The 27,863-nt window shown below is 49.6% G+C and overlaps 1 protein-coding gene across 1 annotated transcript in view; it reads right to left on the bottom strand.

Annotated features, from left to right (window-relative positions):
• The window catches only part of TUB (tubby bipartite transcription factor), a 61,951-nt gene that overhangs the window by 20,666 nt on the left and 13,422 nt on the right, over nt 1-27,863 (bottom strand). The window lies entirely within an intron of this gene.

Below are 27,863 nucleotides of genomic sequence, written 5' to 3'. Positions count from 1 at the left end.
CACCCCCCGGCCGGCTCAGGGCCTGCGGAGCGGCCTTGCCTCCTCCCGCGAAATCGCCGCGATCCACGCACCGTGCACGTGACCGCGCCAGCGCCCACCTTCGGCTAACGGCGGGGCTGCAGCCAGTCCCCAGGCCTCCCAGCCTCAGTTTCGTCTTCTGTGAAACGGGGATCATTGGAACACCTCCCTATGTACCTGCCCTACCTATCTCCGCTATGGGATGGGAAACGAATGCGCGGATTTGGTGGGGACAGGGACCCGGCCCGGGGCGCGGATGGAGGAGGAATCCAGTCGTGCAGGAAGAGGCGGGGGGCCCTCCGGGCCGAAGCGTGGAGGTTGGCCTTCCCCCACCCCCACCTCCGAGTTCCCACACCCGCGCCTGGGTAACCCTCTGTCTTTGGGTTAAGGAGGTGTTTCCTCAGCAGCGGCTCCCTCCCATCTAAGCTATAGCGTCAAGGGAAGGGGAGCATTTACTGTCTATTGCATTCCCAGCCCTTGCAAATTTATAATATGTAATCTCTACAGTAGCCTTGAGAGACAAACATCTTATCCCTATAACCCAGAGAATAGGAATGCTGAGATGCCCAAGGCCTTAAAGCTAGGAAGTGGTGGAGCTGAAACTGTTCTGTGATCGGTGTCCTCCAAAGCCCTTCCTAGGGGGCGCAGTTAACCGGAGGCAAAAACCTCTACAAAGATCATCTGAAAGTCTCTGCGCGTGCTGAGGAGGTCCTGGCTGTGACTGGGACCAGCTTGAATGCAAGGCATGGCACACTGAGAAGGTAGAGGACCCACAGCAGGGCGAGCAGAAGCAAGGAGCAGCAGGTTGAGGGGTCACCAGGGCCTGCGTGTGGAGCAGGTGATCAGGGAGAGGTCTGCGGAGGGGCACAGCCCCCATACGCCCCGTGGGCGTCCTCATGTGCATCCTGGATTCTGCCCCACCATCCACGCCATAAGAGTGTTGTGCGGGGATCTTCTGATGATAAACAGGCGGTCAGGACTGCCCCGCAGAGAATGTGAGAACAAACAAGTGGGCTGAGGAAGGGGGCTCATCCTGCTGTCCTGGGGCCACAGCCAGACCCCCACCCCAGGACTCTCCCAGCCCTTCAGCCTTGCCTTCTCTTGCCCAAAATAACTATAAAACATGGCCGGGCGCAGTGGCTCACGCCTGTAATCCCAGCACTTTGGGAAGTAGAGGCAGGCGGATCACGAGGTCAGGAGATCGAGACCACGGTGAAACCCTGTCTCTACTAAAACTACAAAAAATTAGCCGGGCCTGGTGGCGGGCACCTGTAGTCCCAGCTACTCGGGAGGCTGAGGCAAGAGAATGGCGTGAACCCAGAAGGCAGAGCTTGCAGTGAGCCAAGATCGCACCACTGCACTCCAGCTTGGGCGACAGAGCGAGGCTCCGTCTCAAAAAAAAAAAAAAAAATTATAAAACACAGTAACCACTACATTTGGATTTGCTGGGCGTCAGGAGCTGTGTTAGGTGCTACATACATATTATAATTCGTTTAATCCTCATAACCACCCTAGAAGGTAGGCACCATTATCATATCCATTTTACAGCAAAGGAACTGAGTCACAGAGAAGGCAAGGATCTTGCCCAAAGTCACACAGCTGGTCAGTGATGAAGCTAGCATTCACACACAAAAGGTCTGGGTCTACAGCACTTACCCTCAATCTCCTTTCGGCCTATCACAGTTCATGCAGTGTACACACACACATACCCCTACACACATGGACGCACACACCTACACACATGCATGCACACACACACACACACACACACAGCCTCTCTCTCCAGGCTTCTGGAGCTCAGGACAAGTCAGACGCATCTCTGTCTGGCACAACATTGATGCTGTCTGACCTTTGATTATTTATCAACTTCCAAGAGCTATCACCGTCACTGGGGACAGAGAGCAGACAAAATAAAACACCTGGGAGTGGGGTGCAGAATGCAGAAAGTAGGGTTGTTTTGTTGCCTGCTGGGATGCTTGGCCTGGACTTTGTTGCCTCCCAGGAAGGGCAGCAGAGATTGGTCCCTACCCTGGAGACCGCAATGGAGCAGCAAAGCATTGCCCAGAGGCCTCTGTTCTTCAGGACAGAACCTTGCCTCGAGATCAGAAGCTTTGACCCCTGGAGGCCCCGCCCTCCAGGCCACCTCTTCCTGAGTAGCAATTAGTAGCTACCATGTCAGAGACAACTAGAGTCTAAAAGACTTTCCCTTCAAGAATTTGAAGCTGTTTTCCTCCCTTTATTCCCAAATTACCTGACACCTTAAAGCAATCAGAATTAAGTTGGAAGGTCTCAGGAGCCTGGAGTAATTGAATCTATTAAATAGACAGTTTAGGCTCTGTCCTAAGGGAACAAAATCTGGAGGCAGAGTGAGGTGCAGAAATAAGATGGCTTTCCAAGTCTCTTTCTGCAGAAGTTACATATATACATGGGATGTGGGGGAACTGTGGGACTAAGCGCCAGTGTATGCATGAGTGTGAGTGTGTGTACATGTGAGGGAGCTGAGTGCCAGTGCACACAGTATGTGTGAGTGTGTATGTGTGTGCATGGGATATGGGGGAGCCAGTGGAACTGAGTGCCAGTGTATGCATATGAGTGTGTATGTGTATGCATGTGTGTATGCACGTAGGTTGTGTGAAAGCCAGTGGGACTGTGTGCCAGTGTATGCATGAGTGTGTGTGCGTGGGAAGTTGGGGGCAGTAGGACTGTTTCAGTGTATGCAGAAGTGTGTGTATGTGTGTGAGAGATGGCTCTGCAGTCCAAACAGGACTGCACAAGAACATTTGTTGGATGGTACGTGTGCAAGGGTATGATGTGTGTGCTTCTTCGAGTTCTATGGAGTGCATGAGTGTTAACATTCAACTCAGAATGCATGATGGGTTTTTCCACTCAAATGGCTTCCGTGGTTGACATTTTAAGTTTATGCACTTGCCTTCTATCCAAAAGCTACTCCAGAAAGTCACATAATGAATATTATACTAGGCCACGGTTAAAGTTATATTTTTACAACTGCACTATAACAGTGACCCTTGAAGAAGGGCATAAGCTTTTCAAATTTAGCCCCAGGAGCAAGGTTATCTCGACTGAAACACCACCACACAGCAATCCCAATGTGCCTCCCTCACCACCTGCCCAAATCCTGCAAGGGTAAGATATTTGCTATGAATTTAAATCATCTTGTTTGCATTTTAGGCATTTTCAAATGTGGTGATGAAATGTTTGTGAGGGGGAGTGAAGGAATGCATGGGGAGTGAAGTGGCCCAACAGAGACCCTCGGATCTGCCACCTATAGCTTGAGGACCCCGGGGCCACCACCCCCCACCCCCGCCCGCCCCACCTCAGCAGGATCAGCTCACCCAGGGAAGAAGGTTAGCATTTTGGCACTTAGCCACCTATGTGGAGTCTTATATGTGCTATACTTAATGTGACATTTTTATTGAATGTGGGCCATCTCTAGTCAATTTTGGAAGCAAAGGGATATGAATGATAAATTATATCCATTCAGATTGAGTCCTGCCTGGTGGCTTCGCATTATGACCTTGCAGTCTGAGGAAGCCAATTCAAATCAATCAAACATCAACTAGCCCCTCGAAGGCTGATGCAGGGCTGCAGTGGCCTTAGTGGGGGTTAGGTGCATGGCTGCTCTCAGGGAGCTTTCGGTCTGGCAAGGGAGATAGGAAGAAATAATAACTGTACCCCACATTAAGGTGTTGGTGTTACAACACAGGTATACAACGTGCTGAGGGTGAGGGGACACAGAAAATAGGCAGTCAATGGAAGTCCCTAGAAGAGGGGAGGTCAGGTTAGGATAAGCCTTCCCAAAAGTAGAAAAGGATGATGGTTGTGCTGGGCCCTGAAAGATGAATAGGATTTTGATAAGCTGATAACAAAGGAAGGGGGAAACTTAACAGTTACTGAGATTCTACAATTGACCGGACACTGTGTTAGAGTCTTTTACCAAAGGGCCTTACAGACAGAGAGGATGACATGAGCAAAGATATGGAGACATGAGAGTACATGCCCAATGCACTTGAAAACCAAGGTGCAAACCAGCATGGCAGCATTCGACCAATAGGTGAATGGTTCAGTGTGGCAGGAAATGGGCCTAGAAAGTTAAGGCAGGGCCAGATCATATGTCATCCTGAACATCAAGCTAGGGCGTTTACAATTATCCTTTAGTTTGGAAAAATCCTATAGACTCTATTCTAAGGATGTGGTTCCCAATGGGGGACCACTAGAGGGTTTTAAGTCAAGAATAATCTGCCCAGATGTAACCTTTAGAAAGAAATAATTGGGAGCAGAATGGAGGATTGAGGGAGACAAGGCTAGTGGTATGGAAAACTGCTAGACAGCTATGAGTAAAGTCCAGGACAAAGATGAGCCAGCCCTAAAACAGTCAAGTGCCATTTTGAAGCTGTGGGTAGACATACATGGCAAGATGGTAGCATAAGTATGGGTGGCCAGATAAAGCCCTCTGTAATTCCCATTTAAATAACTGCAGAATGCACAAAGACCATTGCACTACTGCTGATGATTGAGATAAACAGGTTTACAATGTCTGAAAAAAAATGTAGGCCAACCACTAGTAAAATTAAAAGCAATGTCTATTTTCCAAATCACTGCTGAAAATAATAGCAAATCATTTCCACACACACAAATACACAAAAGCATAATCTACAGGAAACATAGAACGCATAGGGCATAAAACAAAGTAATAGGAATAAAACCAGATCGAATGGTTATGAGGTAAATGTAACTAGAGAGCCTGTGAGCCTGGATCATACACAGCTATCATTCGTTGAGTGCATGCTCTATGCCAGGTGCTCCTCTGTGTGTTTCATAAAGACAAATATGGCAATGGGAGGATGAGATGGGATGCTTCCAGTCTAGGCTCCACTTGGGGGTCCAAATGAACAGATACCACATTCTAAAGTGAAGTGGGATACACTTCTTGGAAAAGAGGTGGCGAAAACCTGGATCCGTGCCATTAACTGACACCCATCTCTAATATATACAAAACGGGAGAGAGGTTGAAAAAAGGGTTGTTGGAGGTTTAGAATGAATTTCAGAGAGAGCCTTTGGGGTCAAATGATCCCTAATACATGGGAGGGGTGCAGGGTGCTATCATCTTCACCTCAAAGCCACAGAGTGGGGCCTTGAGGAAACCCCTAAGTCAGTTGATATGTGGCCACAATGGTCTTGGTGCCACAGTGGACAAATCCAAAGAGCAGCAAGAGTGCTGCTGCTTCGGGATCAGCCTGTGCTCCCTGGTTTGCAGGGCAAAGCACACGTGAGTGTCTCTTGTGGACAGAGGTGGGACCCAGCAAGAGAGCCAGATGTGACTGTCTTAGATCCAGGCCAAGAGGGCTCCTCCAGGGGAGGAAGTGACACTGAGGGAGACCGGGTTTCCCAGAGCCTGAGAAAGAAACCATAGGATCGGCTATGGGGAGAAAGTATCACCCTCATCAAGGGAGATGCAGGATGAGACTCCAGTGATGGGGTGGTCTCCACCAACCTGCAAAAACACCGCAGTGAGAGAGAGGGCCCAGAGAACAACAGGACACCAACTCATCAGAGTACAGTCATTGAAGACCTTTCCCGCCCATCTCGTCTCCTACCTCCCTCCCGCTCCACCTTGGACCCTGGAAAGGGTCAGGACTGTCATGTCCAAGCTCCCCTCAGGCAGCTGGCCTAAGGCAGACTGTGCGGGGAAAGAGATGGTGTAGCTCTGATGTTTCAAGATTTTTTTTTTATTACAACAGACAGGATGCATTAATTACTGACAAGACAACCTCTGGTTACCTGAAACTGGCCAGAAAAGTCATGGGACTTACCCTAAATTTAATATAATTTTAAAAGGGAAAAGAGCCCTACAGAATAAATTGAAAGAGACTGTGGGGGACAAAAATAAAGTTTGCTTTATGATTACATCTCATGAGTCATGCCTATGCCTATTCAACTTAACAGTTACACATGACTTCTCCCATTTAATCCTCAGAGCAACACTACAATGTAGGTACTATTATAATCCCCACTTTACAGATGAAGCAACAAAAAGGTTATATATAATCTGCTGAAAGTCACACTGATAAGAAGTAATAGAGTTCAAATTCAGATTCAGGCAGATGAGCGTTGTAGAGTCCAGAGAACTACCTTCCTCCAGAGAAAACCAGATGATGGGTGCCTTAGCCCTTTGACTCATTAATTCCTGTTCTAGAAAACTAGTCAAAGGAGATTGAAAATGAAGTCAAAAGTTTATATACAAAGATACTGATGGAAATTTATTGCTAACAGGGGAAATTGGTTGGGAGCAGATAAACAAAATGTCTATTAATTAGGACTCCGTTAAGTAAATAATTCAATGTTCACAGGATGGATCACTAAGCATCCTTTATGGGGAATTTTTGCTTTTAAGAGACAGGGTCGGCCTCGCACGGTGGCTCCCGCCTGTAATTTTAGCACTTTGGGAGGCTGAGGTGGGTGGATCACATGAGGCCAGGAATTTAAGAGCAGCCTGGGCAACATGGCAAACCCTGTCTCTAGTAAACTTACAAAAATTACCTGGGCGTGGTGGTGGGCATCTGTAATCCCAGCTACTTGGGAGGCTGAGGCAGGAGAATCACTTGCAACCAGGAGGTGGAGGTTGTAGTGAGCCAAGATTGCGCCACTGCACTCCAGTCTGGGTGACAGAGCGAGACTCTGTCTCAAAACAAAGAAAAAAAAAAAAAAAGAGAGATGAGGTCTCACTCTGCACCCAGACTGGAGTATAAGTGGTGCTATTGTAGCTCACTGCAGCCTTGAACTCCTGGGCTCAAGTGATCCTCCTGCCTCAGCCTCCGGAGTAGCTGGGACTACAGGTGTGAACCACCACACCTGGCTAATTTTAAAAAATGTTTTGTAGAGATTGAGTATTGCTGTGTCTCCCAGGCTGGTCTTGGACTCCTCGGTCAAACAACCCTTCTGCCTCAGCCTCCCACAGCACTAGGATTACACGTGTCAGCCATCACAGCCAGCCTTATAGAAAATTTTTAATGACAAAGTAATGGACTTATGAGATGGGGATACAATATTTTACGCGAGTATAATGCTCTATGAAAAAGCCCCACCAGCTGACACATACATGGTCTCATACAAAGTTGCCTAGAGTGAAAGACACAGTCCAGTGTCTCAGCTTTGCCGCCCTAGGGGCCACATCCTCCATTCCAGACGGCCACTTCTTCCAGGTGTTTGGACCTCCTCTTAGCTCCAGCTTTGACCCCTAAGACCTCCTAGTGACCCCTGAACAGCACAGACAACATCCTCACCCCCAATGTTGGAGAAGACAGACAATAAACACACTATTGGTGCAAAATAGATTAGGTAAAAAAAAAAAAAATATATATATATATATATATATACACACATATATAGTAATGCCTTACAAGTTGACATATCCTTAGTCGCCTAGTGTCATATGGTGTGTCACTAAGATGAAAGCCAAGTGGCTGCAAGAAACACCTGCAATTCTTAGCCTGGTTATTTATCTTGGAAGGGAGCAGAGGAAGTGCAGGAACGATGCTGAACTGTTATATCTGTTCTTTACCCATTCTGAGGCATTTGCTGAGTGCTTCCTAGGCAGGGAGACCCAGGGCTGGAGGACAGTGTCCCTGATCTGGGGAAGCTTCTGTTCCCAGCAAGTCCTCTTGCCCACTTGCCCATGGGGCATCTAAGCCCAGCTCTCTGGGGAGCAGAGGCTGAGATTATAAATAGAAAGAGTGGTTCTGAGGCTGAGCACTCAGGCCCCTGTGCTCAGCCTCCAGGAGGGGTTTGTTTCACCAGCATTATTGGATTTACAGATAGGCAACAAGGAATTAAGCTGATCAGGAAGAGACAAAGAGAGCTTTCGTTTATTCAAAAATGCAGGATTTATCTAGCAGAGCCCTCTCCTTTGTCAAACAGAGAGCCATTTCCTTTATATCCTCCAGCAAAGAACATTTTATTTTGTAACCTTTCAGAAAAGCCTGTGAGTTTGTGTTTTTGACCTGTTTTTCTCCCTGCTCTAAGAAAACCATGATTATTTAAAATGTGAAATGCATATTAAACAATCCTATTCTGAATTCACACACCAATCTCTCCAGCAAGAGGAATCAGTCGCTGAAATGCAATTTAAACTATTTGAAAAGTTTATTACTCCCAACACACCATCTTTTTGCTCCATGGCCCTTCCGTTTTGCTGCTGCTGATTGTTAAATATCAGACTCTAGAGCCACCACTGAGGAAGCAGATTATAGTTTGCTCAACTCTGAAATAAGGTGAGAATTCTTGCTTTATTGTTTTTTGTGTTAGCATTCTTGTATTTTATATAAGAAACACAGCCGTGAAAACACATAGGACTTAGGGGAGCTGAATTCTTGTCCTCTCTGTGCTGCTAACTCACTGGGTGACCAGAGACCACTCTCCCCAGGCTCGCCTCAGTTTCCCCATCTGTTAATTAGAGACAACGTATGCCTTGCCTACTGCACATAGTGTGTGAGGCTGAACTGAGAAGGAACGTGTGTCTGTGAATGCTGTGCTGGAAGTCCAAAGTACCACGCAGATGGGACAACATTTAGTACTTAGAGCTCCCACTCACTGAGCCCTCACACAGGGCCAGCACTGTGCTAAGTGCTCACTTGTATTGTCTCATTGATTGCTGGCAGCTCCCCAGGAGCTATTATACAGAAGGAAGCAGAAGCACTGTGGGTGGTCACAGCAGCAAGGATTTACTCAGCCTCGCCAGGCCTGTGCCATGGGGCCTCCGCCGCCCACCACAGATGAGGGTGAGAACAGGTGGTCCCACCACTGCTGCCCTGCCTGGGCTCTAGGAGGGAGGAAGAGAAGGAAGGAAGAGGGTCCCTTCCCCCTCCACATCTCCAAGCTGAGCTCTGGCTGGAGGAGGCGATGCGCAAAGACTCCTTCTAGCCTTCCTCAGGTGAGATCATGCCCAGGGGTGGTGGGGCTGTGGGGCAGTACCCACCTCTGCCTCCTTCCACCTCTGCATTCTTTGCTTCGCTGTGTCTCTCTCTCGACCCCTGGTCCAATCACAGCCCACCTGCTCTCCATGTCTCTGTGTCTGCTGAGCTGTCACCATCCTCTCCGCTGCTGCAGAGTGGCTCCTTCCTGTACCTCCACCCTGAGGAAGGCACGGGCGGGAGCTCTGAGGATGGGGGCTCAGCTTAGCAGAACGAGGCCCTGGGATTCTGAGCTGGACATCTCATGCCAGGTGGCCCTGTCCCAGCCCTTGCACTTCTGAGGATTTCTGGGGTCTCCCTGGAGACAGGCAAGTCGGGTTGGCCCTCAGATGAACTTCAGAGGTCTCCCTTCCCCCAGTGGGAGGGGCCTCAGGCCATTGTGTGTTCCTCTAGCTCAGGTCATCCTCTGCTCTGCCCCAGCCACCTGGTCCCTGCACCGAACACACCCCAGTTCTCTTTGTCGTACTGTGGCTCCCCATATCTGCAGCTCAGCCTGCCTATTCTGAACTGTGTCCCACTGCATCCTGCTGGCTCTGAGAGACAACGGAAGCAGTTTGGTGCAGGACACGAATCTCTTATAAAACTGCCCTTGCTCCTTACAGGTGACCAGACATTTGCTGATGTTGTAGGCCCATGTTCTCACTTGATCATTAAAACACCATTAGTGTCTTGGATGTCAGGAATCCTGAGTTTAGGCCTAAGTCCCCAGCCTCCTATATGACCATAGAGAAGTGCCTTCCCAATTTTCTTGGCCTCAGTGTATCAGTGTATAAGATGAGGGAGTTGGATTAGATAAGGTCTAAGGCACCCAACATCACTAGAGCTCCATTATCAAGGGCCCCATCTGAAAATTTACATTAAAAGGATACACATTTCTCACCTCCCACTCCCACTTCCCTGGGACAGCAGCATAGAGAACACTCAGGCTAGACTTACCCCTATGAAAAAGGGATGATGAGCACAGACCCATCCCTCACCCAGTCACACACCCAGAAGACAGATGGCAGCTCAGGATGCACTCCATAAGTGGGTCTGAAGTCCCTCCCACCCTCTCTGTGAAAAAGAGTCGAGGTGATGAGTGCTTAGGAACAATTCAAACGTGCTCTGCCATGAACCACCTGTATGCCTTGGGCCGTCCTGGGGACTTAATAGTTAATATATGTAAACCACTTAAAACAGGCAGTAAGAGTTAGCTGTGGTTACATAATGATCTGCACCCCCTTTCCCTCCAGCCCCCCTGCAGTCTGTTCTCACATGGCAGTGAGAGTGATTTTTTCATAATGCAAATCTCTCCTTGCACCTGCTGCTTCAAATCCTTCACTCGCTTCCCTTGCTCACAGACCAAAATTTTTAAAAGTTCCTACAAAGTAATCAAGTTTCTAGTCTGCAGCTATACTGGTATGCTTTTAGAGAAGCCAGGTTTTCTCCACCTTTGCAGACTTTTAGGTCTGGAATCCACCTCCCATCCCTGCACCCAAAGGCCAAAGCCCTAAGACTGAGACTGAAGTCATGGTTCAGTGGGGACCAAGGAGGCCCCAACTACTTGTATTTCTTTAAAGTTCCTGAGGGGGGCATTGATGAACAGGCATTAGTCTACTATGTTAGAGAGGAGGATTCATGGTTTATATTATTACAAGTGATCTACTGTACTGGGCCTGAGAAAATGTAAGGGAATCAACAAGAAAACCCCCAGAATCAGAAAGTTCAGTAAAGTTGCCAGATAAGATGGAAAAATAGCCAAGAACATTTCTATAAAAAAATTATCATTTGCAAAATGAAAATGAAAAAGATCTCATTTACAGTGGTACAAGACTACATATGAAAAGTTTTAAAATAATACCAATGAGACTGATTTGTGATTCATATAAAGAAAATTATAAAATGCAATTGAGATTTATAAAAGGAACTTGAAGAAATGGAGATTCCTAATGTATTTCTATATGATAGGAAGACTATTTTAAAGACAGTCATTCTTCCTAAATGAGATTTCATTTAGTTCGAAGCAAAATTCCAAGGGGATTCTGAAACTTGATAATGTACAGAGATTTTTTACGCTTCCCTGTGGTGATGATTTAAGGAAAGAAGGGTGAGCCCCAAGATGGTTTGTGAATGTGGGTTCTGTGATAAGAAAGCCAGTGTGGCCATGTTGACTTGCTGGCTAGTGTCGATCAGCAATGCCAGCTCCATCATCCCATGACAGCATGCCCACACAGTGCGGGCATCCTGCCCCACATCCCAGGATGGCAGATTAGTGGGCAACAGTGACAGTTTGGGGTAGTCAGGGCATTGGTGCCACCACTACTCTCTTTTTTGCCTATTTCTCTCAATCAATGGCCATTTTTTTCCATTTTCAGAGCCATGAATTAAGAGTGCCCAATTCAGCTGACCTGTGTGGATGCCCAGGATTAAGGCAGACTGAGATAAGCTACTCGTCTGTCCCTAATTCCTCTGGATAACCCAGGTATAGATTATCTGGAGGAAAAAAAAAACAAAAAACAAAAACAAAACAGGTAAGAAAAGCAAAGACAATTCTGATAATGGCTAATGAGAGGAGCACCAATCCCATTAGATATGAAAATACACAGCGGCAACAACTGAAGCAATGTGATGATGGACAGGAATCTCATGTGAAACTTCAATGGAAGAAAATAAGCAACCCAGAAATATACTCTAAGCACTTAATTTCTCTACAAGAATTTAGGGTTAATTACCCAACCCCCCCCTAAATAATACTAAATTTAAAAATGAGAGTATAAAATCATTATGACAAAAGTGTAAAATAAAGTGTCCTGTGGTTATCTGGAAGGGGACAAAGAGAGGTTGCAGAGCTATGAGACTGGGCTGATCTTCAGCATAAGCAATTGTTGTTATTGTAGGAGGTGGTTTGTTTAAAGAAAAAGCAAAGAAAAGATGGAATGGTTCAGCAAAGCAGAAAGGACACTGGGCTAGAAGCCAGGGGTCTGAATGCTAACCACAACTCCTCCCTGCGGAGTGATCGTGGGCTACATCTTTCTCATTTCTGGGCCTCACTCCAACATTTCAAAGACAAAGAATTAACACAGATGACCTGCAGCAGCCCTTCCTGCTCAGCCTTCTGGGATTCAATGATCATTCCCCATTTGTGGTTTCTACAGCAGGACTCAATGGAAGTGCAGAAAGAAACTCAGATCTTTCCTGCCCCAAATCGCAGAGTGACCTCGTAGGCCGGCTCTGTCCATTTCAGTACTGAGGCTCTCACTGCACCCAGCCCCATCAGCCACCGGGATCCAGAGATGACTAACACAGGGCACTGGCCTGTGAAGATCATGGGTTACTGGAAGACACAGATGGACACAGACAACAAACAATAATCCCAGGCGGTATGAAGTCAACCCAGCCAGAGGTGAAGACCCGTGGGGGCACAGCAGAGAGAGCCAGAGGAGTCTGGCAGGGGACCAGGCAGGGCTTTGCAGCAGAGACAGCCTTTGAGGCTGCGTATTAAAGGATACAGAGCTCAGTAAAGGTAGATGTGGCGAGGGAGCCACGGGAGTTAGGAAAGCATTGGGGTGGATGGCCTGCCTGGCTGTAACACGTGGGGGATGAGTAGGGAAGAAGGGTCTTGGAGAGGTTATATGGGACTGGGGAAGTTGGTCTGGAACAGGGCCAGGCTGCCTGTAAACAAAGGGGAAATCGCAGGGGTGCAGGGGTGTGGTGGCGTTGGGGAAGTGATCTTGCCTGTGAGGGAGGGGATCATAGGCAGCCTTGGCAGCAGGGTCTGTGGCGAAGCCAGAGGGAAGCAAAGATACCAGTGAGCAGGTTCTTCAATAGCCGAGAGCAGAGCTGGATGCGCCAAGGAGGGGCCTGGGATGAGTGGTACAGCTGAGGCAAGCCCATGGGACCCGAGGCAGGACAGCACAGCGGCAAGAAAAGCACAACTGAGGCCAGACAGCCTGGGCTCTTCGTCTGGGCTCTGCCTAACTGTGTAACCTGAGGCTGTTTAACCATTTCCATCTCAGTTTTCTTATCTGCAAACAAGTGGAATGCTTTTTAGGGACGTCAAGGGATTCCATGATTTAATAAAAGCTTTTAGCGTGGTGCCTGCACTAAGTGCTATTCATGGTGGGGGCGATGATGATAGAAGAGCTGCATGTTGGAGGAAGAGGGGTCTGGACAGTGACTCCTCAGAGAACCCAGTGGGAATAGCAGGTTTGAGAAGGGGTTGGTGGCTCAAGCCTGTAATCCCAGCACTTTGGGAGGCCGAGACGGGCGGATCACGAGGTCAGGAGATCGAGACCATCCTGGCTAACACGGTGAAACCCCGTCTCTACTAAAAATACAAAAACTAGCCGGGCGAGGTGGCGGGCGCCTGTAGTCCCAGCTACTTGGGAGGCTGAGGCAGGAGAATGGCGTAAACCCGGGAGGCGGAGCTTGCAGTGAGCTGAGATCCGGCCACTGCACTCCAGTCCGGGCGACAGAGCGAGACTCCGCCTCAAAAAAAAAAAAAAAAAGAGAAGGGGTTGGGCATTGTGAGTTACTGTTCAGATGTGCCAGGTTTGAGTGTCTGCAGGCCAACCCATTGCAAGTGACTGGAAAAGTGCATCTGGAGCTTCGGGAGAAGACACGTGAGGAGAGCGAAATTCAGGGAGTCCTGAGCCCAGGAGGAGGCTGAGGCAGAGGCTCAGGGGAAGGTGCAGACTAAGGGAGAAGAGGGCTGACAGCAAAGACTTGAGTGTGTAGCTGTGGAATCCAGCATAGAAGCTCCTTGAGAACAGGGGTTTTCACTGTTTTGCTCCCTGCTGTATCTCTAGTGCCTAGTACAGTGCCTGGAAGAAAACAGGAGTTCAATAAATATTTGTTGAGTGAATACATGAGGAGAATTTTTCCTGTCATTCACTGTAAGTATTTTCTTAGGCACAAAATAGTAACAATAGCTAACATTTATTAAACGCTTACCCTGTGCCATGCACCATGCTAAAAGCATATAGGGTCCCATTTCATCTTTACGACAGTCTAGAGAGAAGGTACTATTATTATTTCCAGTTTATAGATCAGGAAGCAGGTCTCAAAAGGTAAAACAACTGGCTGAGTTCACACAGCTCATGAGGAGCAGAGCTAGGGGCGAAACCCGGGGCTGCAGGACTCCCTGTGGGTGCTCTCCTAGACCCTGACTCAGCAAGAAAGGAAATGGAGCAACAATGCCCTGTGCCAGCTCTCACATGCTCAGTAAAGAGGGACTGTTTTTAAATCTTACTGGAGGAGGTGGGGAGCCAGAAGAGCTAGAGAAGCTGGAGAAGCCAGACCTCGTTGGTGTCAGACTTACAGAGTGAGGCCATTTCACAGACCAGTATTTGGTGAGGCCAGACAGTGGAGGAATGGGAGCAGATCAGGAGCTAGGAGTGGAGCTGCCTGGAGCGGGAGAGGCAGGATGGAGGTCAGAAACTTACTGAGAGGAAGGAGCTCCATCTGTACATGGTGATGGTTGTGTGTGTGAATGTGTGTGCATTTGGGGAAGGTAGTGGGCTGCAAAGGTTGTCCAGAGGATTCAGGCAGGTCCAGAAAGATCCAGGGTTGTCCCAGGGTGACAAGGACTAGAGGTCATTTGCAAAGTACAGGGGCTGCACACCTGGCAGGCTGAGTTTGTGCAGGTCTTGTCACACCTCTTCAACCTGCTTTCGTAACCAGTGCTGAAGTCCTCAAACACCCGCAGTTATTACACTTTTCCTAGATGTGCGCTCCGAAGAGGGCATGAGGAGTCAGACAGGCTAGGCTTGCCCCAGGTCTTCAGCTCGCAGGCGACAGATTGGGATTCAGAACCCTGGACTCCTCTAGCTCCTGAGCGGTACTGCCCCAAGCAGGGTGGCTGCCCTGGGAAGTCTGCGGCACCTTTGGCCTATCTCTCTCCAGGCTGTCTGGACCCTCTGCACAGCCCTGCTGCCTCCAGAGAACGAGGTTCATCACTCAGTACCCTGTGCACGGTAACTGCCTGGGATTGGGATCAGGGTCACGGCATAGGCCGCGGAGCTGTACAGGGGCTGAACTCAGGGCCAGCTCCCTCTGGACTGCACGGAGTTGTTTTTGCCCCCATCCTCGCTCATTCCTGACTCATGCCAGGCCCTTCCAATTCCCTTCGCCTCCATGCTGCCTGCCTCTGGTAATGCTCCTGCAGGGGAAAAGGCTGTCATGCTGTGTGCCAAACAGAACTTCATGTCCAGCATCTGAGCAGATCTGTTGGTTCTGGACACTCTCCAAACACCCGGGGCTAGAGGAGAGAACTGCAGAGTGTCCATTCTTCCCCTGGCAGTACCCTTGGAGCCCCCACGGCCTCAGGGGCCCTCAGGGCAGCCTCCCTCTGGGCTCCTTCCTCCTTGGCCAACTCTGGGGTGACATGATTAGCCACTGTCCAAACACTGACCACCATGCACAACCCGTTTCATGTCTGACCAACCCCAGACTGGACTCTGAGCTCACAGAGAGAAACCCTTCACAGCAATATGACTCTGAGGGCAAGAGAAGGGTCTGCAACCACAGAATCCACACCATCATTTATGTGTGGGCCTCCTACTATGTGCAGGAGTAGTGCTAGGGGCTTCCCATGCATTGTCACAAGGCCACACACAACTTACTTTTCAGATAAGGAAACCGAGGCTCAGAAACTTGCCAGGCTTTAACTCCTCTACTTCACCAAATTCATCATTACCCTTGGGTCAGATAAACCCTGAAGCATAGCTGCTCTTCCAGCTCTGCTCCTAGGTTTACCAGAGGGCATGCTGTCCCTTCCTTCACCCTTCACCCCGTCTACAGTGGAGGCCTATTTGGGCCCACAGATACACTCAACTCTGCTCTAGGTACTAGAAGAGGCAAATGGAAGGAAACTGACATTTGTTAACAACTATTCTTGCTGAGTGCTGTCATGTATTATTTTCTCATTCAATCTTCTTAACCGCTCTATAAGGAAGGTATGACTATCCCCATTTTAGAGGAAAGAAAGTGAGGCTCAGAGAGAACTGAGGTCACACAGTAAGGTATAGGTCTACCTGAATCTAAGACTCACACTTCTACCACATGAAATCACATCTTAACTCTGTCTCACTCCCATTGTGGAACCTGGGGCACATGCCATGTCTCCTCTGTCCATTACCACCTGCCCCAGCACCACCAAAGCCCTGGCCCCATGAGGAGCAGGCCAGGAATGAGAGGGAAAGGGAGTCTGCTTCCTTCCGAAAGCCTGGAGGACCTTAGTGGGCTCAAGACACCTGCTAGCCCAGCAACATACACACTTCCCCCTTAGCCTGATGGCCACAATCCTGGCTTGGCCTCTGCAGAGAGGGGCCCTTCCCAAGTCCAGGTGTGGTCTGGAATGATGATCCCCTGGCCAGCTTCCACCAATTCTCCTCCAAGAGGCTGGGCCTTGTTACCTATATTATACATTGGCCCTGTGTCCTCTCGTCCCCTAGCATCCTGCTTCAACATGGAGAGGCCCCTGGGACTCCAAGACCTCCTTTGGTTGCACAAATCACTCTTCTGCTTCTACCAACCATATCCTGAGTATCCATAACTGTCTATTTGTTCCCAAGTTTGCGAAGTCCTCTGACACTATGATTTAAATTGCTGACTTCAAACCTTATGCTAGTTCCTCCTGCCCCACCAGCCATGTCTGCCCTGACTTACTCTCCTCCTTCATCTGGCCTGTCTGCTCTGAGATCCCAGGAGGCCCTGTGGCCCTACCTACAACAGCCATGGCACCTAGTTTCCATCACTGGGTTTCATGCCCCTGACTCTCACTGTCCCTGCCTTGAGTTCCTGGTATCACTGAGGAGCCCCGTGTCATTATCTGCAGGCCACAATTTTTGACCCCACTTAGGTCAATATTCCCTAACACCCTCCTTTTCCACAACTCCCCATGCTTAGACCTCAGCCAAGACACGAGGGCCCAGACCTCAACAAATGTTACTGATCTTAGCCAGCCAGCCCTCTCTAGCCACCATGAGTCCTGGTTTTACAAGCACTAGGTAAACTCTTGGTGCAGTTCCTGGATGGTCATTAGGATCAACAGACAGGTGTACTACAAGCCTCAAATCTGGTTTATCCCCATGGCCACAGTCATAAGCATAATATGGTAATCTCTGTACCCAGAAGGCCACATCTGGGGTAAGAGGCTGTGCAGCCTGTCCAGTGGAGCTCAGGCACAGTCCATCAAGGTGGGGACAAGCATGGGGCCATGGGTTCTCCTTCTCCCTTCCATCTCAGTCTTCTCCCTGGGGCAAGTGATACTGTTTTAAAACCATATTCATTCAACCTCAGAGCGTTGGAAACTACGGCCCTGATGTACATGCTGGCCTATTGCTGGGAGACTGAGAACTGAGTAAGACTGAAAACTCAGGGGTATCCATTTTTCCAGTCCTGATCCATCTCTTAGACTCAGGACCAATCCTGCCATATCCCTGCAGGACAAATGATGCCCATCAGGTTCTCAAAGTCCTTCAGAGAATGTCCAATGTCACCGATCATTGAAACAACAGCATTAAAACAACTTGCCGCACCACTCCTGACCAAAATCGCAAAATGAGAAAAAAGAAAGTAAATAAAACAGCTAAAAATAAATAAAAATGATGAACCTTTATACTGCAGGGCTGTGGGGACAGCTATAGATAACTGGTGTCACAGTAAATGGGCTCAATATTTCTGGAGAACCATCTAGTAATATGTGACAAGAACTATAAAATTGTTCATGCCCTTTAACCTAGTAGTTCCACTTGGGGAATGCTTCCCAGTAAAATACTAAGAAAGTAATTTGTATGGAGATATTCATAGCCATGATATTTATAATAGCAAGAAATTGGAAGGAGCCCAAAGGTTCAGCACTTGGGGATTGACTAAGCAAATTGGGTCGAGTGAACACTCCGGGATGCTTTACAGCCAGGAGGTGTGGACATGTGCAGTCTCGGGCAAAATGAATGTGCATCTTTGGGCTGGCAAGATGGGAAATAAACTGAATCAGATGGCCTCTGACTCCAGCTTCAACCATGGAAGCAAAAGTGCAGTCGGCTACTTCATGCTGTCTTCATGTTAATTCAGTTAAGTCAGTAAACTTCATGTCAGTTATGAGGGTTTTAGAGGTCATTTATTTTACTTTCTTTTTCTAGAGGTCATTTTGAATTAACTGAATTCTTTTTTAAGGAGACATTTAAAATGCTAACAAGGAACTCTGTGGAGGAGATTTCATAACTGTCCTTGTGTGCGCTCATCTCCCGGGAGTCCTTTCTGACATCTCATCTCTCTTTCCTCGTGTCCATGCAGGAGGACCTGGGCTCACCCACGTGGCTGGACAGGGGCTGCTGTGGACCGGAGGTGCTGGGCTCTGAGAGAGCTGTGAGAGCCTCAGCGGGCCCAGACACTGTGATGGGGCAGTCCCTGGCCCTGATGCTCCGTCACACCCCTTCCTGAGCCTTCCTTCCTCTGGGGCCCACTCTGTGCTCCATGCTTTCTCCTGTGCCTCAGGAAGAGGTTACTGAAGAGCACAGCGGCCCCTCCTTCCCATGAGAGTGCAGATGACCTGAACACCTTCCAGAGACAATGTCTGAGTGTCTAAGGTGGCCCTGTAGACAGGGCCTGGGCTTCTTGGCCTGGGGTAGGTGTCCCCCAAGAGCAGTGGTTTCCTCCCCCAGCTGCAGCCTGTCAGAATCACCCAGGGAGCTTTGATTCCTGGGCCCTGCCCTAGAGTCCCTGTGGGCAAAGCCTGGGAATGTGCATGTTAAAAATATTCCTAGGGCTTCTCATGATGCAAACCACTGTTCTAGAGTCTTTGATGCCTAAGAAAGAAGGTTGTGAGCCTGCCTTCTTGGGGTCCTGGGTTCAAAAGGCTTTTATTATGAGCCAGCAGCCACGGTAGAAACTGCAACCCCTCATGTGTACGTACACACACACACACACACACACACACACACACACACACACACACCCTTCAGAGGAAGGCCCTGCCCAGTAGCCTAGAGCATCTGGGAGAGCCCTCCACAGGCCCCTGACAACACCTGGCTCCCTAGCTCCCTAGAGGCCAAGAGCCAGCCTCCGCCTCAGCCAAGGCATGTGTGTCTCCCCGGGACTGCAACCTCCCAAGCTTTCTGGGTTCCCCACGTCCTGTGGCAGGGTCTCCTGCTGCAGGAGCTCTTGGTCCATGCCCGCGGTCCCAGATGTGGCAGTGGGGGCCTGCGGCCCCACCTGCCCAGGCCATACTTACGGAGTCATTTTATAAAGCTGCGTCCTCCTCTCAAACAGCGACCCTCCCCAGGCCCAGGACCACACCCCGGCCACTGGCGTGGCCTGGGCAGACTCCGTCTCACCGCCCCCTGTCTCCAGGACACTCTTCAGCTTCACATTGGCGCTTGAGTCCCCCAGCCTGTTGTCAGGAAACACCGAGAGTCGTCACCCTGCCCCACCAACCACCCTGCCCCACCAACCACCCTGCCAAGTGAGAACAGGCTGAAGCCTCCGTAGTCCTGGGGAACCGAGAACAGAGGAGGAGGAGCAGGAAGGAACTCCAGAGGTGGGGTCTCTTCCCAGCAGTTTTGGAGCAACTTTCTGAGCCCTATCTGGGATGCTGAGGAGGTGATGGGGGGGAGTCACTTCTACTGGGTCCCCCTCCAACTGTTCCTGATAGCAAGAGAGCTGGGGGTCTCTGGAGTTCCCCAAAAGCACTGTCTCCAAGCCTGGGATCCGATCCGGGGGCCCAGTGTGGCCTTATTTGGGGATCTGGATCTCTTAGGGGTAGGGGCAGCGGCAGGGGGCAGGACAACTTCCAGGTGATGGGAGGGTCCAGTGTACGCAGGGACATGAGTGTGGGCTAAAGAGGCACAGAGCAAACTAGCAAGATCTCTGTCCCCTTTGAGCTGACTGTCCTCGTCCTACTCTTGCACCCCAGGATCTCAGGGCAAGGGGTGAGCAAAGCTGCCCCTCCCCAACTCCTAGGCTCTGTTCTGAGGGGCAGGGAGGGGAGCCAGGCATCAACTTCTTGGGATCTGAGGTCACACACACTTGAAGCGCCCTGGTTTTCCCTGTAGAGGCACCGCAGGGTGTTTTCGTCCCCATCCTGAGGCCCGCTGTCTCATCCTCCCTCCCCACAGCACACGCCCCCACACACTGGTCTAGGCCCAGGCTTGCCTCAGTTTACTGAGCGTGCCCAGCTGTCACTGAGGTTTGAGGGAAGCTCTGTGGGGCTGGAGGGAAGCCAGGACACTACCCGCTGAGTCCTCTCCCACACAGGTGACATCGTTGCTGATGCCAGGCCCAAGGAAGGACGAAATGTGTTGTGTCCTGTTTAGAGACTCTCTGCATTTGTAGAGACAATGACAGAGAGCATCAAGGAACAAGGAGGCTGACCTGTGGATTCACAGCACTGGGGCAGCGGAGAAGGGCCAGGGCCACACAGGCCCCACCCTGGGGCACCCTGATGGCTGGGGCTGGGGATAAGCCAGCCATCAGGCGGGGGCAAAATGAGCTGCATCCACTGCTGAAATCACGCGCAGCTAGGCAGAGCCCAGGCCTACGTAAGCGTGGACATAACGGTGACTGTGCTGTGTGGGTGGCAGGCAGGGAGTTCACACAGTGTCTGTAATGATGATGCTTGGTTTTCTCAGTGTGTGTTATTCTTCAGACTCCATCAGCTTCTATGTTGGCAAGGATTCACAGACCCCAAATACACACAACAGTATAAGGGATCTTCTGGCCCAGTAGTTTTCAGTTGGAAAACATCCTGTCACGAAGAGGCTAACAGAAAACATAAATGCAAGTGGCTCTGGATGAAGCTGGGGACAGGATGGGACTAGAGTTCCACACTCTCAGCCTCTCCCTCTCCATCACCCTCAACTCCTGCTTCCTGGAGATGCTCTGGGTGACCCGGGGGCTCCAAATGTCATTTGAAAATCAGTGGTATGGTCCAGCTTTCTTATTTTCAGATGAAGAAGCTGAGGCCCAGAGTGGGTAGCGATCTGCCAAAGGTCACACAGCAAGTTGGTAGCAGAGCCAGGGCTGGAGCTAGAACTGAGGCCCCATGACTCCTAACCACTGTGGCCTCCAGCTCCTAAGCCAGAGGTGGCCAGCAACCCCACCCGTGGTTCTGACCTCCTCCAACCTTCTCCTGTCCGCTCTCTGGCTTTCCTGCATGGAGGAACCTGGTGTCTGGACCACCCCTTCCAGAAACAAGGTCCAGACAGGCCTGAGTTCTTGGCCCTTCAGCACTAGATCTGGACCCTTGTGACTGTGTTCTCCACAGGTGACCTCTTCACTTTCTTGGCTTTCCCACCTGTCCACGGGGCTCCCAAATCTACTTCCTGATGGCTCCCCTGAGCTCCAAATGCCTCTGGGCCCCTCCAGGGGCACCTCTAACTCTCCAGGTTCAAAGCAACTCACCTTACTCCAGACCTGCTCTTCCTCCTGATTTTCTGGCAATGTGCATAGTCCTGCCATTCACTCAGTCATCTCCCCAGAAACCCAGGCGCCATCCTAACCCTCTTCATCTCACCTGCGGCTCCACCTGTGAAGCCCTCCTATCGGTCCCCTCCCCTGTTCCCAGTGCCTCTGCCCAGATTGAGGTCTCACATGTCCCCAGCCTCCTTCTGGTCTCCTGGACTGCAGTTCTGCCTGCTCCAGGAACATTACACTTTTAAAAGCCAACCTGAGCATGTCACTTGTCTGCTGACAAGGCTCTTTCCACTGCTCCTCATTCCAAAGGATATAAACCAAGCTCTTCCATGAGGCTTGTGAGGCTGCAGGACCTGCCCCTTGACCCCTCTCCTGCCTTGCTCTGCTGTCTCCCCTCCAGGCTGGCTTTGCTCCAGCCACTCCTAAACTCCCAGCAGATCTCCCGAAAGAACTTTCTCATCTCCTGCCTCAGCACACACCCTCTTGTCTCTTCAGATCAAGGCTTTTCCAAATGTGCCCTTGGGTACCTGCTTCACCATCCCCTAGCATACTGTCGACTCCTGGGCACCACCCTGCCCAGACCTGCCAAAAGAGAATCTCTGCATTTTTAACACAGATCTGTGGATGTTGCACACTAAATACTGAGAGGCACTGTTCCACTGAGCAGCTCCTCTTGTCCCAGTCTCCCTCCTGCCTCAGCTGGGCAATTCCTTCCTTTTTGCCCCTGTACTCTCCAGGGTGTGACTAATTGTGACTGGATGTCTCCTCTGCTGGGCTATGAGCTCCATACAGGCAGTGACCATGTCTTCTTCCTCTGACCTGTAAATCCCTGAGCTTGGTACAGAGAAGGGATCAATGAATGGGAGCTCCAGTGCCCCTGGTCAGGAGGAGGTCAAGCTGATCTAGTGATAAGCCACAGCTTGTCTGGAAATCTGAGACACTGCTCCCAGGGTCTCTGCAAGTTACACATGTCCCTCTACCCCACCCTACCTCACCCTCTGCACAGTAAGGAGACATGTTGGGACTAAGTGTAATGGAGGGCCTACGGGGTGTTAACAGTGACATTTAACAACAAGCTCTCCAGAAAATGTCTGCATGCATAGACTCAATAAGTTTACTCTAAATTTTACTGACACAAAGGATGTATAGCACATAATTTACGAATACTAATGAAATATCCAATATTCTTTATTGTAAATTCCATATAGCCAGATGATTGTCCCAGAAATCAATCCACTCAATGGGTTTCGCCTAACTCTTTATCTGTAGCCAACCTATGGTTGCAATGACAAATTACTGTAGTTCCAACTTAATGTTGCTTGATATTTTCATTTATGCTAACAAGTAAGTTGAAAGTGAAACAACAAAGACATGTCCGAACTTCACTCCTTCACTGGTGGTCTGAGTGATTTCTTTGCTGAATAGGTTAATAGTTTGGGAACACTGGAAAAGTCTTTGTTTTTGCTATTCCCCATGGAGCAGCTATAAACATAACACCCTTTAAAATTTAATCTGCATTAGTAATATTTTTCCCATCACTTTCTTAGGTCTAGACAATCAACAAAACAATAAATCTGGTCTTAATGTGCAGCACCTGTTGACTTCCCTGGTCTAGCCACCTTCGCCATGGCCGATCTGTGATGTGACTGAGCACAGAGGTGGGAGGAGATGCTCAGCAGTGCACAGTCATGTGGCAGCTCCACCCTGCACATACAACAGACAGGTGCAGGGAAAGGCAGTAAAATGAATAGGAAGTGGTGAGTTTTCAGTGTATTACCTTTGTAAACATAATTTATTTAACGTTAAATTTATACTGCTTCTTCTTTCTTTTTTTAAAAAAATTTTTGAAAGAGAGGGTCTTGCTCTGTAGCCCAGGCTGGAGTGCAGTGGTGTGATCTCGGCTCACTGTGGCCTTGACCTCCTAGGCTCAAGTGATCCTCTGACCTCAGCCTCCTGAGTAGCTGGGACTACAGGCATGTATCACCATGCCCGGCTAATTTTTGTATTTTTTTGTAGAGATGGGGGTCTCAGCATGTTGCCCAGGCTGGTCTCAAACTCCTGACCTCAAGCAATCCTCCTGCCTCGGCCTCCCAAAGTGCTGGTGTGGCAGGCCAGGTGTCACTAACGCAGGCCTCCGTAACAGCTGTTTCAGCGCTGACTGAGTGGTGAAGTTCAATATTAAAAGCTGACAGAAGCAGTCCCCTTACACAGAGGCTGGAATGGAACAAAAGCCCAGTGAGAGTTTTGCCCAGGCCTGTCCTGGGCCTTAAAGCATGACAGAATAATGAAGGAATTCTTAAAGGACCTGCTTAAGATTAAACAAGTTTTATTGGGGGTCTGAAGAAACTCCCCAAACCTCCGTGACTTAGCAGGGGACAAGATAAGGGTAATCACCCTGGCACCTGGACCCATTTAGATTAAGTACATTTACTGAGGCTCCAGAGGAAGGTCTTCAGGACTCAAATCTTAGTTATAGATTAAAAGAAGTTAATCACTTATGTCTTTAGATGAATGCACACTTACACACAGACATATAGTTTAGAAGGTATATAAGCTCTGGAAAACTTTGTAATTTTGAGTTGGTCTAGCAATAATTTCCAGGCCTTCTCCCTGTAACCAGTTACAGAAATAAGAATTCCCTTCTCTCCTAGTTCATCTGCATCTCCTTATTGGGCCTTGAGAATAAGCAGCCCACCCTCAGTTTGGTCCAGGAACACTGGGATTACAGGCGCAAGTCACTGTGCCTGGCCAGTTTGATTCTTAATAACAGCTATGTTTAGCAATGGGCTTACAAACATTGTCCTTTACTGCGCAATTGATTCTCATAAGCCGTTTCTGGGCCAGTTCCAGGACAGTCACCCTAAAGAATTGAATGGGACCCCCGATTACTGCCATTACGCAGAGGGCCAGTCCCCTCCCCAGCCCTCTAGAGCCTAGCTTGCGAGCTGCCAGAGGGATCCTGAGAGTCTAACAGTCCCTGCTATGTGACCCAGCCAGCTTGTTTCCACTCTATGGGCCTCAGGTTCCTCAACTTTGAGGGGGAAAATGGTGCCTCCTAACTCGTGAGGTGTGGAGAGAATGAAATGCTCGCTTGCCCTTCCCCCACACACCTGGCCTACATACTGTAGTTCATTCCCATCACTGCCCCCACACCTTACCTGAGACACACCATGCACTTGTTTTGGGGACATGCCTGCACACCCCTCACCCTCCCAAACCACATCACACACAATAACATGGCACCCCCTATACCACCCAGAGACAAGCTGACCTGTAGACAGCTGCCTCCCACTCATCACCTCAGACACCCCACAGACAGATTTTCCTCCAGCTCTGCCTCACACACAGCTACCTACATACCCAAACCACACCCCACAAAGGCTCCATGTGCATATGTACCCGAAATTCCTTCGTGTACTTTGTACTCACATGTACTGCGCCAAATACCTTTTCCCTACCCCCAGGCATTTCACACAGAAATGGATGCCTCACCCTGCCCGCCACAACCCACTGACACTCCAGACATTCCCCCGCCTATCCCTGCCAGCACGATCATGCGCACCACACACACGTGCCCATTATTTATCTATACTTCTCTCCAAACTCACACCTCACAGCACACACTCATGCCACCCCTACGCAGAGGCATTCCCATATGGTCCTCACACACTCAAGGCATTCCCATATGGCCCCACATTCCAGGACAGGAGACCCCAGTCAGCCCTCTGAGCCCATGCCCTAGATTAAGGAGCAGTGAGGGGCATCCTGGTAGCATGAGGTGGGAAAGCTAGGGTGCACTTCCTCACGGTGACAGCTTGCTTCCCTGGAAGTCAGGTCCTGGCTTGAGGTGCAGGGAGGACTTCAGAGAGCTGAGAAGGGATAGGACCAGACTGCTGGCTAAACACCTCTGTGTCCTCCAGACCCAGACTCAGGCGACTCCAGCAGCCAGCTCCTTCCTGCTTTCCCCAGTACCCTCAACCCAAACAAGGATGCCCATCTGCTTCTGGAAGCTCCTCCCACACTCTGTGAGAGCGGGACTCTTGGGGGCTTGAGGGCCTTGCCCAGGCTACAGTGAATGCTGAGCCCAGGCTCCCCTGGTCACAGGGAGGGATCAGAAGGCACAGGGCCCTGAGCGGAGGGGCTGGTGGGAAGGTGAGCAGAGAGGCCAGGGCTCCCGCTTCCAACTCCACAGGGGCTGTCAGGACTCCAAGGGGGTGTCCCTTTCCTATGCCTTGCCAGACTGAGGCGGTGGCAGACGCACACACTGTCCTTGGCTGTCCCAACCCTCAGCTCCACCTGAAGGTTGGACCCTATCCTGTCCCCTAATCATCATCCTGTACCCTCGCCCTGTCCCTTGCCCTTACCCCCAGCCCATCAGCAGCAGAGCTGAGTCCTGGGGAGAGGGGCCTCTGCTGTCTGCTCCCATCACCCAGCATCTGTGTGGCCTGGGTAAGGGCCTCCCTCCTGGACCCCCCTATCATCTGAGCAAGGAGGAGCCAGTGTGCAGCAGATGCTGGGTGGGCTCTGGGGCCCATGATGGGCAGATACCAGCACATCTGTCTAGGTGGTCCCAGCATACTCTAAGAGCAGCCTCAGGCCAGACCGGGTCCTGATGGGCACAGGGAAGCCATCTCAGGGGTACACACCTTCTTACAGCGCCACCCAGCAATAATCCAGAGTAATGGCTGAGGTCTTAGAGAGCAATGGTGAGGTATGCATCACCCACTTCAGAAAGCTCACTATCTTGCATTCTCCTCCCACCTCTCTCTCTCTCTCAGACATGCACACACACAGGCCACTCCAGACTGATCCTACCAGGCTGGTGCAGCCTGTCCTCTCTAGACTCTACATCCTGGTCCTTGCAGAAGATGCTGCCTTCAGATTTCCATGGCAACAACAGACAGCTGCCCTGACTGATGAGTTACAGTAAACCCTCTCTTCTCTGTCTAGGGGTTTCCAGGGGAGACAGGCTGAGCATCTAGGCCTGGGCTCCAGACTTGGGTTAGTCATGACAGAGTAACTCTAGAACAGTCCAGCCTCCACACCCTACCTTGCCCAAACCACCTGCTCTTCACCTTCTGGTCCTTTGAGAGCCTGTTTAATATGGTAGAGAATAAGCCATGTAAGCACCAAGGCTGTGCTGAGCTACTCTACCATCCCTTCAGCCAGACGTGCCACATGCCTCCCAGTGACAGTTACACAGGCACATACAGCCATGTACATGTATGAACACAGGTACAGTACACACAGGAACATGTACACAATATTCACACAAAGTGGAAATCTCCATGGCTGCAGAGACCATGTGTGCATGCATGCTGACACATATATGGAGGAACACATACACACATACATATGCCAGGACACACATCTAGGTGTACACATAGATATGCCAGAACAGACACTCAAGCTGGGAGATGACATGGCATGCAGGTGAGGACACGTCTACAGGCTCAGACATATCCATTCCAATTGATGGAAATGGACATGGGCCCACAACCATTCCCTACTCCCATGTGTGCTCGCTCGCTCTCTCTCACTTGCTCACGCTTTCTCTCTCTCTCTCCAGCCCTTACCCCTGCCAGACTCAAGGAGGGGCATGTGGAAAGTCAGAGGACCACAAAAGAGTCAAACCTTTAAGAAAGAGCTGTAATCAAAGATACAAATGAGACTGTACACATCTGACTCTTACTACATTTCTAGACTAATAAATTAAAAATCTCAACACAATGGACTTTCTAGAAAATATAAATCTCTAAACTTAAAAAGAAGTAGAAAAGTTGATTAGATTAATAACCATGGAAGAAACTGGAAATGTTGCTAAACAGCTCCAGACAAGAAACGTGCCAGACCAAGATGAATTTGGGGACAAGTATTTCAAATTTTTGTTGTTGTTGTTGAGACAGAGTCTCACTTTGTCACCCAGGCTGGAGTGCAGCGGCGCCATCTCAGCTCACTGCAAGCTTCGCCTCCCAGGTTCACGCCATTCTCCTGCCTTAGCCTCCCAAGTAGCTGGGACTACAGGTGCCCACCACCACGCCCAGCTAATTTTTTTGTATTTTTAGTAGAGACGGGGTTTCACCCTGTTAGCCAGGATGGTCTCCATCTCCTGACCTCGTGATCTGCCTGCCTTGGCCTCCCAAAGTGCTGGGATTACATGTGTGAGCCATCGTGCCTGGCCAAGTATTTCAAACTTTTAAAAACAGACAATTATTGAGTTAGAGGAATCACTCAGCAATACACAAAAAAAGATGAGATGCAACCAACTAATTTTGCAAGGTTAATCAAAGCCTGATATAAAAATCTGACTCCCCAGATACCTAAAACTCCACTACTTAACAGCCTTACTTATTAAAAATATATTTAGCATTCTAAATAAAAGATTAACAAATCAAACCTAGAAGTAAGTTGAATGAAAAATATAACATGCACCATATAGAGCTCATTCCATTTCCAGAAATGGAA

The sequence above is a fragment of the Colobus angolensis genome, unplaced genomic scaffold (genome assembly GCF_000951035.1).
Source record: "Colobus angolensis palliatus isolate OR3802 unplaced genomic scaffold, Cang.pa_1.0 Scaffold381, whole genome shotgun sequence".
Lineage (NCBI taxonomy): Eukaryota > Metazoa > Chordata > Mammalia > Primates > Cercopithecidae > Colobus > Colobus angolensis.
The sequence above is the reverse complement of the archived record's forward strand: the minus strand, read 5'-3'. Positions and strand labels throughout refer to the sequence as shown.